The sequence below is a fragment of the Engystomops pustulosus genome, chromosome 5 (genome assembly GCF_040894005.1).
Source record: "Engystomops pustulosus chromosome 5, aEngPut4.maternal, whole genome shotgun sequence".
Taxonomy (NCBI): domain Eukaryota; kingdom Metazoa; phylum Chordata; class Amphibia; order Anura; family Leptodactylidae; genus Engystomops; species Engystomops pustulosus.
The window spans coordinates 88,968,806-88,984,757 of NC_092415.1; the positions used below are offsets into that span (position 1 = coordinate 88,968,806).

Below are 15,952 nucleotides of genomic sequence, written 5' to 3' on the forward strand. Positions count from 1 at the left end.
ACCAAGGAACCTATCTTATACGTAACCTGAGGACTGCCTGTACTTGTTTTTATCACTACATAGTGCTATGTACAGTGACAGGGTGTAGATACATGTTACAGTAACTTTTCACTAAAATATATTGGTAACATTTATGTGTTTAGTGTACATAGTGAGCAAACAGTTATGAATTGCTGTCTTCTATGTCTGAACCAAGTGAACTTTTTAAACCCAGCCTACAAGTCAATAACACATAAGGTACAAAAAACAGGGACCCATTGTGAATAATTAAAATCAGCATATGTTATAGGGTCCTGCATGTGACATACAAGCCAATTACAGAGCACTGGTGGGTGGATTTATCAGACCCATGAGACTGTGCCTCATCTAGGAATCAGGAACACCACAAAAGGCACAGCTAAAGGTATGACAGCACATTCTATGGTAACTCATCTCATCTCTAACATAATAATATATCATTTTCTGGTACAATATGTAATTTTCTGGTACATAAAAACATTCAAATTTGAGAATAACCTTTCAATTCATTTTCCGACTGGATGCAGCCCCACTGTTGTAAATTAAGAGATCTTCATTCAGTGTCGGCTGCTCTCCTTTCCTGTTATTACTCTGGGCCTCCCGCTCGTACTTACAAGCGTAGTGGGGATTGGCCAGAGCCTCTATCTCCTAATCTAGTTGTTGCTGCTGCCGGGGGGGGAGGGGGCACAGAGTTCATTTATATTGGTGCCCTAAGTATTCTGATATAGATGAATTGAAAGATTTTCTATAGGGAGGGTTGGATGGGGATGGCATAATTGGTGTTGGCCCCGGGGCCTGATTCCTCGTACTGTCTGTAAATTTCCTTACACATATGTGCCAATTCGGAGGTATCCTGATATACTGGCTTCTAAACCAGAACAATGGTCGCTTTGCTCTATAGTTATAGGGGACCTTAGCGATAATTTGTGTTTTGATAAAATCAATACCCCCTATTTTTAAAATAGGTGCCCCAAATGAGACACCTAGCACAAGTACCCAGTAACTGTATTAGAGGTCTGCCACTTCCCTTCTCCTATTTCGGTGGTACAGTGTCTATACGAGTACCTATCATCAACAGGAGGAGGGTCCGGGAGGCGGAGTATTAGTGAGCTATGAACTTGAGTTGGCTTAGCCTGTTGAATGAGCGTAGACACATGGATCGCGAGCCCACACCAAACAAATGCAGACCTTGTATACTGAGCTTTGTAATCATGATTACTTGCTTCTGAATCCCATGTAGCAGGGCAGCATGGTGGCTCAGTGGTTAGCACTACAGTCTTATGGCGCTGGGTTTCTAGGTTCAAGTCCCATCCAGGTCAACATATTATTAGTAAATATTATATTTTAAGAATGTTCACATGCTGCTAATTGTTTACTTTGGTACATTGGATGTAGTGACCTCTGGTGTCTTATTGAGATTTGGAAGTAAATAATAAACGTTACCAGTGTGTGAGTTGTTTAACCCCTTAATGACCGCCCTATCGGGATTCTACGGCGGTCATTAAGGGTACTTCTTCTGACGCGACGCCTTTCTACGGCACCGCGTCAGAAGAAGATTTCGGGACACCGGGTCTTGCTGGTGCCGGTGTCGGGCTGTGATATCACAGCCCAGACCCGGCACTAACACCCGGGATCGGAAAAACTCCGATCCCGGGTGTTTAACCCCTTACACGCCGCGGTCAAGCATGACCGTGGCGTGCAAGTGTGTCCCCCATAGATCGGACCCCCCCGGTGTGCTTACCAGGGGATCCGATCCCTCCTGCCGCTGCCCCGGGTCCCGACGAGTGACCCGAGGCTGTCGGCTCCTCTTCTCGCCGGGTCCTGCCTTCCTGGCAGGACCCGGCTGTAAGTAACTGAGCATACGCAGCATGCTCAGTTACTTACACTATACACTGCAATACAAGTGTATTGCAGTGTAGAGGCTTGAATAAGTGATCGGATGATCGCTTATTCAAGCCAAGAAGTAGAAAATGTAAAAAAAGTTTAAAAAAAAAAATTAAATCTTTTTATAATATAATTAAATAAATAAATAAAATAAAAGTCCCATAATCTCCCCAGTAACACATAAAATGCAAATACAGTAAATAAAACACAAAAACATACATATTTGGTATCACCGCGTCCGTACAATAAATCTAAATCAATATTGAACCCGCTCGGTGAACGATGAAAAAAAAAACTACGGAAAACTTCCCGTAATATACAATTTTTCATCAAACACCATCACAAAAAATGTTCTAAAAAGTGATCAAAAAAAGCTACGTTCCCTAATATGATACGACTGAAAAGAACAACTCTTTTCGCAAAAAATAAGCCCTCAACCAGATCTGACAACATAAAAATACAGAAGTTATGGCAATATAAAGTTGTCAATAGTAAAAACAATGCGATATTCTCCAATATTGGTTTTGCTTAGGAAAATTGAGCAAAGATAAGAAAACCTATATAAATGAGGATCAATAGTATAAAGAAAGCGGAGCGGCACTCACCGGTTGCGTGCAGAAATACTTTTATTGGTGGTGTGTACAGAGGCAGAACGGGGCCTGGCGACGGGCCGTTTCGCGCTGTTCTAGCGCATCATCAAGCCAAATGGTATCACCGCAATCGTAGTGAACCAGAGAATAAAGATAAAATATTATTTTTACATTACGGTGAGCGGGGGAAAAAAATGCTAAAAATCCAAAATAAAAATTGATGATTTTGTGTCCCCCTTGAAATAGTTAATAAAATCTCATGAATAAGCTATAGACCCCCCTAAATGAATTATCTATACATTGTATCTCATTCCGTAAAAAATAAGCCCTCATATGTTTGCATTACCAAAAAAAATAAAAATGTATAGGTCGTACAATGTGACAATACAAATCTGCTGTGAATGGAGCCTCCATTCATTCTATACTTGGCCGTGCGCCTGTACAGAAGTTTACCACCATATATGGGGTATCAGTACACTCTGGAGGAATTGGGCATCAAAAGTTGCAGTGCGTTTCATCATTTAATTTATTCATTTAACTGTCAGTTTGGCCTAAATGAATGTATTTTCCAAAAAAATTCCATAGTTTCTAAATCGCAGGTCCATATTGTTTTAACCCATGTGAAACACTTAAAGGGTTAATGGACTTAATAGAAGTTGTTTTACATACGTTGAGGGGTGAAGTTTCTATAGTGGGGTAATTTATGGGGTTTTACTATTATTTAGGCCTTACAAAGTCACTTGGAAGCTGAGTTTTCCCTCAAAATGTGAGTTTTGGGGATATTCATGAAAATGAGATAAATCGCACCTAAAGTTCTGCGCCTCATAACATCCTAGAAAAGTGAGAGGATGCATAAAATATCATCCCAACATAAAGCAGACATTCCGTAAATGTAATTTATCAAGCTTTTTGGGTATTTTTACTTCCTATCTGGAAACCAGAACATTTCAAACTTGGAAAATGAAGAATTTTTACAAACTTTTGCCAAATTTTCACTTTTTTTCAGAACGAATCGCAAAACGTATCACTTAAATTTTATAACTAACATGAAGTACAATGTATCACGAGAAAACATTCTCAAAATCACCGGGATATGTTAAAGCGTTCCGAAGTTACAACCAATTATCGTGAGACATGTCAGATTTGAAAAATCGAGTCTGGTCATTGAGCTGAAAACTAGTGTCGGTGATAAGGGGTTAATATTTGCTTATTGATGTAGAATCCCTTGCTGTTTATGTATATTCCCTTGTCTGCAGATCTTGCCCTCTGTAGGCCAACTGTCCACAATCTTTTGCTCTACATAAGGGTGGGTAGCACAGGCTAGTGTCCGGCAGTGGTTCTCTATCTCCCCAGTCGCTGAAGTCTGGGTGATGCATCTGCTTGTGCTTTATATGTTTAATATCTGTAAATTCATGCCAAAAGTAGAGTATAACTGCACAGCGGTGCCCTGAGGTCAGCGTCTGCCAGGAAGATTCGCTGGCAGTACAGCTGCAGATAAAGAATGATGTTGCTGAATGTTTGGCTGCCATCATCTCTAAAGATATTCATCCCAGGGACCCCTGTCTGTCCAAACATCCCATATGTACCAGATGTTAGATTTTTTCTGTGGACATGGCCTTTTGGTTCATCGTTCACATTTATTGTTACCATTGTTGCTGGTTATAAATATTATAGAGCTTAGTGTATCACAGCACCCCATTGCTGGCCATGTAGGTTTTACAGCTTGTGGCTGTTGACAGATTACAGCATATGCCCTGACATGGAGGTGCTCCTCTAAAACTAATACATGTAACTCTCTATTCAAAGCCCTTAGATGTTATTATGTTCTTTCAAGTTCATTCACGCTTATCATAAAATTCAATTTTTATTTTTTACTTGAGTTTGTTCATTAACCCTGCTTTGTAATTAAGGAAGAGATCACAAATGATTTATTGTTTCCGGGCTTCTTTGCATGAAGTTTAACCTGCTCTGCCATCTAGTGGCTATTAGTAAAATGTTGATCAACATAACCTTGTTATCCAAAAGCAGGTTAAACAGACTTCCTCAGTCACTCAGTCACAAGTAGCATTTTTTACTAGGTGTTTTGCAGTTGACATTAAAGTTGTTGCAATGTGAATGCATGCTGCCCTAATTATATTAAGATTTTTATGATGAAAATTGGCCTCTTCTTTGTCATTTATTATAACAATTTTTTGAAAAGCTCAGTTACTTAATTAAGAATAAAATGAGCCTTATTAGTATTAATGACATCTTGCTGGCTGCCCTCACTGAGAGCTGTAAAGGATATCGAATAACTCAGTTGACAGTCCATTACTTTGAACAGATGCTGTTTTATTATCTTTTCTCCACATGGGCACATGTGAAGGGGCTTTATTGCCTAGGATTTCAGCATCATAATGTTTACAAACATATCCACTTTACCTAACTAGTAAAGGAGCAAAGTTTTATTATGATAACTGCCCCAATATTCTGAATAATCCATAAATCTGCAACCTTGAAAGCTGAACTTTTGGGTTCTTAACAACAGTGGCAGCTGTTCCCTCCGTGTGGGTAATTTGCCTGAATGGGGCTTGCCTATTGGCTGATTTTCATAGTCAAACCCAGCTGATTGTCTGTTATGACTGGCATAAAATAGGACCCCATCCTCATTCATGTTATCAGCTACATGTAGAAGTTAAGGCATAGATACATTTTATTGCACAGGGACACATTAAAAAATTCTAACCGGTTTGGGAATACTGTAACTCAATACCCTTAATTGATTAATACCCAATTATATGACCTCAAGCCACTTTAAACAATGATTTGTAGATATTACCATACACATTATTATTATTTTATTGCTACTTAAGTAAAACCCACAAAACCAGAACACTATATAAAGTTCAAGTTATACCACCAGAACCTTACCACACAATACATCTTGTCGAACACAGTGCATTGCGACATAAAACTTGTGCAAACACTTCTTAAATACATGTGTAAGATGTTATATCTAGCGCAAAGTCAGCCAAAACTGGCACTGGTATTTTATGTGCAACGCAAGGCAGAGGAGTTGTTGCGAATAAGCCCCTAATATGTATGTTCCCCTAATAGGGATTCTGATCAGCTCCTCTGCAGGACACTACACATATAATTAGGTAATTGTGCAGCGGTAGATTCTGCCTGGGTAGGCAAGGGTTAAACATTATTTCTTGTTATCATCCAATGATATGCCTCAATGCACTTGATTGTGAACTGGAGTGTGATTGGAGGAGGAGACCACCTGACCAGGGATTAACTAAACCCTTAGTCAGGGGAGGAGTTGGAGTTCCAGAAACTTCAGAAGAGGGCAGATCTCTTCAGGCCCAGCTCTCACCTCATAGTGAGTTGAGACCCAGCTTCTGACTGAGAGGCACCACCTCAGAGCACATGCTCTGCTCACAGGCCTCCTAGGCCTCATCAACTACACACAGTGTGACACAGGACAAACAGGACAAAGCTGCAGCTTCCAGGATTGGACACAGCTACATCACAGCCTGCCCCTGCATCCAGGCTGGTGACCCCACTCCTGAAGTTCCTTCTCCAAGATCACTCCAGTACTCCACTTGTACAGAATCATTTGGCGTGTTGTTTCCGTTGGTTCGAATAAAGAACTGTAAGTTACTTTCATGCACAACATTGCCTCTGTCTGGTCCCTGCTACGGCTGTATCACCATCCATTAGACAGGAAAAAGAACTATTTCCAGCTGGAAATAGTTCTTTTTCCTGTCTAATGCTGCCCGCACCTGTGACCGAGGTTTGTCCGTGCTGGAGTGTCCAGAGTCAAGACTAAGAGGATTGTTCGAACGGAGAGGGTGAGCTGATTTCACAAAAGTATCTTTGTGATAGTTTTTTCTGTGTGTATCACCATCCATCTACCAGGGACACATACAGACTCTAAGGGCTGCCCCAGGGAGAACCAGTACATCAGCCTCTCCCTCTATATCATTTCGTGCACACACCACCTGCTGGAGACCTGCCAGACTGTAGGACAGCCCTCTGGTCCCCATACCAAGCACCGTGACACCTAGGCCGCAACTGCCAGCCACTCCGGTATTCTGGGCCCCGGCTGCCTCCAGGCCCCAAGAAAAGGCTAGGCCCGGTGGGGGGATGTTGCACCAGACTATAGGGTGGGCACACTGGGTATGTTCCCCGTGGGCCCTCACTACATTTCCCTTAAATGGGACCCTACCAAGTTTGGGCGATTCAGGTGGTCGCATGGCATGGACTATATGGACATTCATCGATGTAACAAAACTTTCTTATCTTACTATGTGATGTAGTAGTGACGTATTTTTGAGTTTTAAAGCAGTGTTCCCATATATTGTAATAATAATATCACAATTGCACAATGGGAAAAAATGTTTCAAAAATAAAAACATAAAAATGCATCATGTGGATTTTAAACTTCCGCACCCCATTTCAATGCAGATAAAAATCCAGATTTTCCAAACAAGAAAATGTGCTGAAAGTCAGGTCTACACTACACTTCGCGCTACGTATCATAATTAATTGAGGTGGCAACTACTACAATACAATACATTCAGGGGGACCATATATTATGTATTTAATGTTGGCATTGTACATGTACAAGGTGGCACTCTCTTTATTGTGATAAAGGTTTAACTCGATTTCATAATGATTTTTCAAAAATTGTCATATGTGATTCCCTCTTTTAAAACAAATAGAAAGATGCCCTTCTAACGATCAGGTCTTATATCCTGATATTTAAAACCACACAAGTCTTATTACTGCGTTTACTGACTTAGATACTTTCTATGTCTTGTCTGATAAGGGGCTTTTCTAAAAAAAAACATATTCTACCAGAAAAATAAAATGATGCTGACCTAATCTGCATCATGTCCCCTGGAAAAGAGATGTCCTTGGATATGACCACCCCCCACACCCTGGCAGTGATGGTCACGCATTAAGTGTTCATTACTACAGGACGGCTGTGGGACGTGCAGTAACTTCTGGCCATTACATAAGCATGAACAATTTGTTTCTTTGTGCAATTACTCCAGCAGAGGTGGCCATATCTAAGGACAACAATCTCGGAACAACATGGCTAAAATAATGGGAAATTATCTTCATACAAGCTGATGGAGGGTTTGCTCATTATATTGGCTTTTAAGGGGCTCTTTAATAGCCTATTATGCCTACCAAATCACATTGCACCACTGTATTAACGTTTCATTTTATCAGTAACTTTAAGTAGATGCAGTCTGACATTTAAGATACCATTTCCTATCTAATAAGTGAAGCTTAAAGGTTTCCTGCTTTTCTTATCGCTGAGCTGTCAGCCTGGAATTATAATGTCAATCCTGACTGTAAGCACTTTAAAGCAGATATTACAGATTCATAGTGTGCATACATTTGATTCACATCTGGTTCAAAAATCTTATAGAAAGATTTAACTAGTACTTGTCTCAGTTTCTACATGTCAGGTATTAGTTTAGTTAAGATGTCACATATTTGAATGAAATTAGCTATGGTCTTGAACAATTAACATTTTAAATTTTATCTGAAAGCATCATTATGCTGTTGATATAGAGAGACACAATGGTACACCAAAAAGCAAACAACCTAAAAAAGAACAGTTTACTTACTTTTGCTGTTCAGCTTTTGCTCCACTAATCTACCAACACCATGGGGCAGATTTACTTTTGCAATCCAGCGGCGTGTTCTCTGCGGTGGATTCGGGTCCGGCTGGGATTCATTAAGGCAGTTCCTCTGACGTCCACCAGGTGGCGCTGCTGCGCTGAGAAGAATCGGAACGCACTGAAGTTCTCCGGCCTATTCCTAGTGAAGGTAAGTGCAAGCTCCGCGACATTTTTTTTTTTTAATGCAGCGGTTTTTCGGAATCCGTCGGGTTTTCATTCGGCCATGCCCCCTGTTTTCCGTTACGTGCATGCCGGCACCGATGCGCCACAATCCGATCGCGTGCGCCAAAATCCTGGGGAAATTCAGGGGAAATCGGCGCAAATCGGAAATATTCGGGTAACACGTCGGGAAAACGCGAATCGGGCCCTTAGTAAATGACCCCCCATCAGTTAGGCTATATTCACACGAACATATGGGGAGCGTATATACGGCCGACGTATATATGGCTGATATATGTCCCCCATTCATCACTATGGACTAACCGCACCCAACGGGAGCGGTACGGTGCAGCACACGTGCGGCACCATACCGCTCCGTACCCCGTAGACATGTCCTATCTCTCTACGGAATACGGCGCGGTGCACCATACATTGGTGTGGCTCTCTCCCCCTCCTCCTCTCCCCCGGCACTGCCGTGTGCCCGCAGTGCTACAGCACGACAGGCAACGGCAATGTGAATGTAGCCTAAGGGTGTATAACATTTTTTTTTCTATAATTCGCTTTTACATTTAATCTTGCTCATTTATCTATTAACTCACCTTCACATTTTTATGCAAATGAGCAGAGAAGAGTTACCTTTACACCAAGAGGAGTCACTTTAAGAGGCTGAAGGGGAAGCTTTATTGCCTATTGTCAGATGCCAATATTTTGGGCTTTATAATATATACAACCATTGTTTTGATATCTCATCTTTCAAAATCGAGCATGGTTCTAGGTACTATAGAGCCGCAGATATGAGCATATAAAATGATGCTCCCCTTTCAACCTCTAAGTGTTAATTATCTGACACTCTATTCAGCTCATTTGCACATGGATTTGTAGGTGACAATAAATCCTTTCAAGCATTTCCTCTTTAATGTTAAAACTTACCCATATGTTTATATAATAATCACTTCTAAATTCATATGTAATGAGCTGCACCTTTTGCACCTGGAAGAGGACCCTCACTTCAGAAAACCATATCTTAGACTGTTTAGCATCAGGTTGTCTGCTATAGAACCAAATGTATGGGCATTTAAATACATAATAAAGACCCCCCTTAAGGACGCAGCCTGTTTGCAGGTTAAGGCTCGCAACTTTTTTTTGAAATTTGACCTGCGTCTCTTTATATGGTTATAACTTTTGAACACTGTTACTTATCAAAGCGATTCTGAGATTGTTTTTTCCCCACATGTTGTACTTCATTTTAGTGGTAAATTTTGGCTGATACGTTTTGCGTTTATTTACAAAAAAAAGAAAAAAATGATGAATTTTTAGAAAAATTTGCCATTTTCGAAATTCAAAATCACCGCGTTTTCAGGCAGATAGATTTACCACCTAAATAACTTGCAGAATAACATTTCCCATTTGTCTACTTTACATTTTCATAATTTTTGAAATGTTTGGATAATTTATTTTGACGTCACGCGGCCTACAAATCGAATAGCGATTTTCCGTATTTTCGGAATTGACTATTTTGGGGATAAATACTGTTTGAAATCAAATTTTACATATTTAGCAACAAAACCACCCATATAACCAACCCATTTTCAAATCTGCACCCCTCAAACTATCAGAAACAGCATTTACAAAGATTGTTAACCCCTTGAGATCTTCATAGTAATTGAATCAAAATGGCGGTGAAATTTAGAATGGTCAAATTTTGTCGGTTATACGTTCATCTAGCCCTAAAATTTACACATTTCCAAAAGATAAAAAGAGAAAACTCACCATAAAATTTGTTCTACAATTTCTCCTGAGTGCAGCGACCCCCCACATGTGGACATTACTTGTGTTATGGGGGCACAGCAAGGCGCAGAAGGGAAGGAGCACCCTGCAGCTGCCAGGATTTTAGTTTCCTCGTTGCCCCCTTTTGAAGGCTATAACATTTTCGCTTTTCCGTTATTTGGGCCATGTGACGGCATTTTTTTTGCGGGACGAGATGCTTTTTCCAGTGTTACCATTTTGGGGTTGGTATCACCTATTGTTGAAAATTTTGGAACTTTTTTTGAGGTCATGAGTAGAAAAGCATCAATTCTGTACTGGATTTTTTACTTTTTTTTTTTTTGTGTTCACCGTATAGCCTAATAATCCTGTTATCTTTATTCTATGGGTCGATACGATTACGGGGATACCAGACATGAATATTTTTTCTTATGTTTTACTAAATTTGCCAAATAAAACCCTAATGTGGGGAAAAATCTATCATTTTTGCATCGCCGTCTTCCAAGTGGCATAACATTGTTACGTTTTTGGCTACAGCGCTGGTTGATGGCTTGTTTTTTGCGGGACATGTTGTTCTTTGCAACAATATCATTCTGGAGTACATATGTTTTGTTGATCACTTTTTATTGCATTTTTAGTGGGATATAATAGGTAAAAATCATAATTTTTGGCGGGTTTTTAACGTTTTTTTTTTACGGCGTTCATCATATGGGTTCAATAGTTATTTAGTTTTATTCTATGGATTGTTACGGACGCGATGATACTATATATGTGGGGTTTGTTTTATGATTTAGACTTTTTTGAGCGTTATATGTCTCTTTATATGTTTTGGGGCTTATGGGCATTTTTAGTGATTTATAAAGTAATTTTTTATTGAAAAACATTTTTTTTACATTTTTTTACATGATCCACCATGGGATATGAACAAGCAATCATCTGATTGCTTGTTCTTGATAATACTCTGCAATACTAATGTATTGCAGGGTATTATCAGTGCCAGCCTATGCAGATGCATAGGCTGACACTTTGCCTTTAAGATGACGTCACAGACGCCATCTTAAAGGTAAACCCTCCAGTTTTCTGCACTGTTCTCTGAGTTATCACCTGAATCCACTTTTTCTTAAAAAGTCAAAAGAATCCTTCCTAATATGCTCACAATGTCCAATGTGTTGGTGTATTTTTTGTTTTGTTGGCACGGCTGGTGTGTTTTGATATGCATCAATGTACATATGTACATATAATTATTTGTGCTGCTATTTGCTTTTGAGCATTTTCTTATGGGCTATACATGTTATGAACTATTTATTTCAGTAGCTTTGGTTGGTTAATTTATGTACTCATATTTGCAGAATATTCAGATAATGCAAAATACAATTAAATGTATAAAATAGCAGAATGGTCATGTTATCCAGCATGTTACACTCACCAAATGAAGTGCTGACAATATACTAAGATATACTAGGCTATTCATGCGATTTGAGTTTTAGTCTGCGTTAGAACTACCTGCTGTTCCATGCACTCACCACTAGGTGTCAGAAAAGCAATACAATATTTAGTTTCTGGGCTTCTAACCAAAGGAGACATCTCTCTGAAAAACAGTTTTGAACATTTGGAGGAGAAAATATGGAACATATTATTTGGATTGCAAAACTAGTACAGTAATATTGTTAACATGCTCATTCAACCGATCAGAGAAAATTGTAGGAATGCAATACTCCCAGTGGAGTCTTACATAGTAGACTCAAAGACATGGATTTCATAATGCTCCAAATGCTCCAAAATAAACCAAATCATATGACTTTAATTATACAAAGCAGAGACTGTTCCTGGGTCTTGGATTCAGACAGTTGATATGTTTATTCTGCTTGGTGTCTTTATGATACTCCAGTTGTACACGGACATCACAGCTGTGAAGCCATCAGATGTGCAAGGGATACTGCATACATCACTGTCCGACCAGGTACACTAGATCTCTGCATGTTATGTGATAGAAACCTTTGCCACCACGTTACACACACTGCATACACACTGACTTATTGAGGTTTTTTTTGTTCTAAAACAATTGTATAGATGTATTTCTCTAATGTAAAATGCATAAAAATATCTAAGGTTATATAAGGATGATTTGGCAAAAAAGCATTCCTGTTCTATGCAAATATAATTAATATATATGCTGTTTGTAAAGCCCAAGATTTTCTTTACATACATTTAGACAGGACACTTCATTTTAAGATGTTTTCAGAGATAAAAGTACAATATGTATTATTAATCTTTACAATAGGTCTTTAATATCAGATTTGCGGGGGCTATCTTGCGCCCCCAACAACCAGCAGTTGAATAGGAGCTGAGCTGTAAAAACTCCATGCTAGAAAAGGTGTTTATTATTACACTGCCAAGCAAGAAAAAATGGAATAAGAAGTGATTAAAATGTAGTATGCATCATGTTTCCCCCGAAAATAAAACAGTGGGGCACATATACTTACCTGTTCTTGGCGCGTTCCCTGATGTGCATTGTCCGACTGGCATGCACTACGCCACGATTCACTAACATTGTGCGCGGATATCCTGCATGTGTCACTTCCCCGATCAGGTCCGCCGGAGTTCACTATCTTTTTCCTGGTGTATGTAGGTGCTTGTTCTTGCGACACAATTTAAATGTTAAATCCCGTGGTCAGTCGGATCGTCCGACGGCCTGCCACCTGATTTCCAGCGCATGAAAGCCGGCGCCACTGTGCCAAAATCAGATCGCGTGTGACATGATCCCCTTCTAAATACCTGTCCTAGAGGCGCAAATCCCGAAAACGTTGGGAAGTCAGACGGAAATGCAACCCGCGGACCCTTAGTAAATAACCCCAGTGTCCTATATTTATTTTTTCTCCTAAAGAGGCACTAGGTCTTATTTTCAGGGGATATTTTACTCATGAAAAAGAATTAGCATTTATTGTTGAACAAGAAATCATCAACTTCTCTAACATCCTCATAACTCTCCTAACTCTGAAATTCATTCTCACTCCATTTCTATAGGAATCATTGGCCCCAATCTCTCAGGATAAGCAATAGCACTTTTCTTCAATGACTTTTCCAGGTATCTGCTTGTAGCAAATCTGCAACACAACTGTCAGTGATTTTATCCCATGATTTCTTCACTCATGTCACAACCTCTTGCAGTAATCATCTAAATGCTCTACGAATACTCATGTATGGTGTGGGAGGACATTGTTGCAATGACTGCTGCTGAGTCTTACTTTCAGGGGAGGACTTATATTTCTAAACTTGGAAAAAATTGTTCTAGGTCTTATTTTCGGGGGGTATCTTTTTTTTGGGGAAACAGGTTACTTCTCATGCTGGTCTGGAATCTATATTAATGATGGGGTCTTGCCTCGGGCCCTTACTTATTATAGGGTCTGGTGTCTAATTATGGGGTTGTGTCTAGAGTCTGAAATTATTACTGTCTGGGGTCTGTATTCAATATGGAGTTTGGTCTGGGGCCTATATTTATTATAGGGTCTGGTCTGGGGTAAGTTTTATTGTGGGGTCATGTCTGGAGTCTGAATTTATTAGGAGTCTGTAGTAAAGGAAATCTACCATCAAAATCAAGCATGACAAACCAGGGGCATTTACTCATAGATTTGAACATAGAAGGTTGTACCAGTACTTTTTCTGCTAAATGACAACTATTCGGTAGTGACAAATACAAATGGTAATTGCAGTGCATCACTCTCTATTATATATGCTCTCCAGTTATTGCAGGGCCTTTATTTGGTGCTCACAGACTAACTGATGCCCATGGGGGCCATTAAAATTCAGAAAAACTTTATCAGAGGATTGTGTATATGCTGAGTTTTTTCAGCACCCCACCTATGCTTATACAGCTATAAAAAAAACCTTACACACTGACCTTCCGGCGCCCCCATGCTTGTGTGTCCGAAAATTAAAAAATTTTTAATTTGGAAAATCGAGAATTCTTTAAACGTTTCGCTAAATATCTGTTGTTTTCATAAATAAACACAAAACACATCACCCAAATTTTTCAATGATGTACAATGTGTCACAAGAAAACGGTCTCTTAATTACCTGGATATATTAAAACTTTCCAAAATTATAACCACTTATACTGACACATGTCATGTTTGAAAACATGGGCTGTATATTTTGAGTTTCTTTTTACTTTGCTGTCACTACAGAGCATTAGTTAGTCTGTGGGCACCATATGAAAGGCCCTGCAATGAGAGCGATGCATAACAATTACCTTTTGTATGTGGCAGTACTGAAAAAGTGGCATTAAGCAGCAAAAGTAGTGGTACAACCTTCAAGGAAGTTTAATGTCCTGATGTGCCTGTACAATATTTCTGTGCTACTGAACGTCATGGAGGTGATATAAATCTGCCTCCTTCTTCTGTCCCTTTTAGATTTGTTACAAGAAATGATTTTAATTTAGAATGACAAATAAAAGGCATTCAATTGAGAAATAAAGAAATGAAAAGGGGTAAAAAGGCAACATCTCAGAGATTTGTAGGATTTCGAAGATAACATTTCTACAGCCTCAGCAGCCATTTGCTTTTCTGCTGCCAAATGTGCTCTGCGTGAAGTCAGTGGGCCCAAAGCTACCATTCAACTGTGTTTTTCTTCTGCCAGTATTGTGCCCTGGATCTGGGGCTGGCAACAATTTCTCTCAGTTGTATCTGCCTCAGGACATAAAAACCACATATTAAATACATACCATAAAAATACAGTAAAAAGATATTTATAAACTTTAAATATGAATTGTGGTTCAAAATTTGCAGAAAACATAAAAATGTCAATATTTCTGTATAATTTACATAATGCTCATTTTTGTGCAAAAAAAAAAAAGTATTTTCTACATACAGAAAATCTCAAAGTAGTCAATTTTCCATGCTGTGCTATGGTCCTATCATTCAACAGTGCATGTACTTTGAGGGGGGGAGTCTGCCTGGCCCTGGCCAACTGACAAAAGTGCCTTAGATGAGATGGCACCACTCTATCCAAAATTTTCAATACAGATGCAGGCAACCTTGGCACACAGACAAAACCGTTTCCTTTGGCAGTGCTGTAGGCGTGCCAAAAGCCTGTGTAGAAAATTGTGCACATCTGCAGACTTTCTACACGTCAAAACCTTTAACTCTTCCCTTCACCTTGCTAAACAGGTCTGTTTTTACTAATCTAATATTCTTTCTCTTTCTCTAACAAACCCAAAGGCTCTTCGATATTCTTCACTGCTTAATAACACCAAAGTTGCATCCACCTACTCTAAAGATAAAATTGACTGCCATTGCCATGAAATAATTTCTCAATCTGCTCACCACATTAATCCCGTTCCCTCCGAGACCTTACCCCGTTCACTCTCTTCCTTTGAGCCAGTCACAGAAGAAGAAGTGTCCAGGCTCCTTTCCTCTACTCGCCCCACTACCTGCATCAGTGACCCCATCTCCTCACATCTGGTACCGTCTCTCTCCCCAGCAGTCTCTTCTCACCCCGCTAAATTCTTCAAACTCTCTCTCTTCTGGTGTCGTTCCCTCTTCTTTGAAGCATGTGGTTGTTACCCCATTACTAAAGAAACCTTCCTTGGACCCATCCAGTCCTACTAATTATCTCCCCAGGGGTGTAACTAGGAAAGACTGGGCTCCCCATTAAAATTTTTTTACTTATTTGTAAAATCACACACATTTATATACACATACATACATTAATACACTCTTACACACATACACACATGTATGAACTTGTATACACACAAATTTATGTACATCAAAAGCCTTAAGCCTTGGAGGGGCGTCGGGGGTATAATTCGCAGATACACCAGCATATAATAAATAACCCCCATAAAGTATATAC

General features: G+C 39.6%; 1 protein-coding gene across 5 annotated transcripts in view; it reads left to right on the forward strand.

Moving 5' to 3' along the window:
* The window catches only part of PHACTR1 (phosphatase and actin regulator 1), a 215,192-nt gene that overhangs the window by 81,741 nt on the left and 117,499 nt on the right, over positions 1–15,952 (forward strand). Inside the window, exon 1 of one of the 5 annotated variants that reach the window (XM_072152615.1) lies at positions 12,039–12,059. The exons of the other annotated variants lie outside the window; for them this stretch is intronic. The gene's annotated coding sequence lies outside the window, so the exon portion shown is untranslated. Of the gene's footprint in view, positions 1–12,038; positions 12,060–15,952 lie in introns of those variants that run through there. 5 annotated transcript variants of the gene reach the window in all.